Source organism: Drosophila suzukii, assembly GCF_043229965.1.
Source record: "Drosophila suzukii chromosome 2 unlocalized genomic scaffold, CBGP_Dsuzu_IsoJpt1.0 scf_2c, whole genome shotgun sequence".
NCBI classification, from domain to species: domain Eukaryota; kingdom Metazoa; phylum Arthropoda; class Insecta; order Diptera; family Drosophilidae; genus Drosophila; species Drosophila suzukii.
This window is the reverse complement of record NW_027255896.1, coordinates 26435834-26436771: the sequence shown is the minus strand read 5'-3', so window position 1 is coordinate 26436771 and position 938 is coordinate 26435834.

Sequence of the window (938 nt, the reverse complement as noted above, 5' to 3'; positions counted from 1 at the left end):
AACCTCCGGATCCTTCACAAGATCCAAAGAAGCCCAGAGCTCTGCATCAGTGGGGCGCTTCGCACTACCGCCACTGAGGCACTAAACAGAATTCTCGATCTCCAACCCCTGGACCTACTTGCCAATAGCTGGGCATCTGCAACAGCGCTGAGGCTCCGTGAAGCAGCGGCATGGACAACAGGTTCCACGGGTCACTCCAATATCCGATCAAAGCATTCACCCCTACCAAGTAATACAGACTACGTCCCACCCATAGTCAACTTTGAAAGAAGATACAAGATCTATATACCCACCCGTACAGACTGGGACAACCTCCCACATCAATTCGTTAACGCCGTCAACATATACACGGACGGCTCCAAGCCTAACTCCCAAACAGGTGGGGGAGTCTTTTCCCCCGAACTAGACATAAAAGTCTTATTCCGCCTACCAGACCACTGTAGTGTTTTCCAAGCGGAACTCATGGCAATTCAGGAAGCCATATCCCACCTGGATACATGAGAACATCACGACATAGACATTTTCATCTTTTCGGATAGTCAAGCAGCCCTCAGGGCCCTCGACTCCTACACAACAAACTCAAAAACTATCTCTGAATGTCGCAAATCTCTGAACGAGATGGCCACTCTTCTAAGAATCAACCTCATCTGGGTGCGTGGACACCAAAATATTGAGGGAAACTGCATAGCAGACGAGCTGGCAAGGCAAGGGACAACCGCCGACATCCTTCGCGATAACGACACGGTGGGTATGCCCATGGCTACATGCAAGCTGCACCTCAGGCAGAGACTGTACACCCTCTCCAACAACAGATGGAACGCAATCTCAACATGCCACTATTCTAGACTCACGTGGCCAAATCACAACTCGAAAAGAACTAAAACTCTCCTACAATGTAATAGGGAAGACATCTCCATTCTCCTAATTCTCTCTCTCTT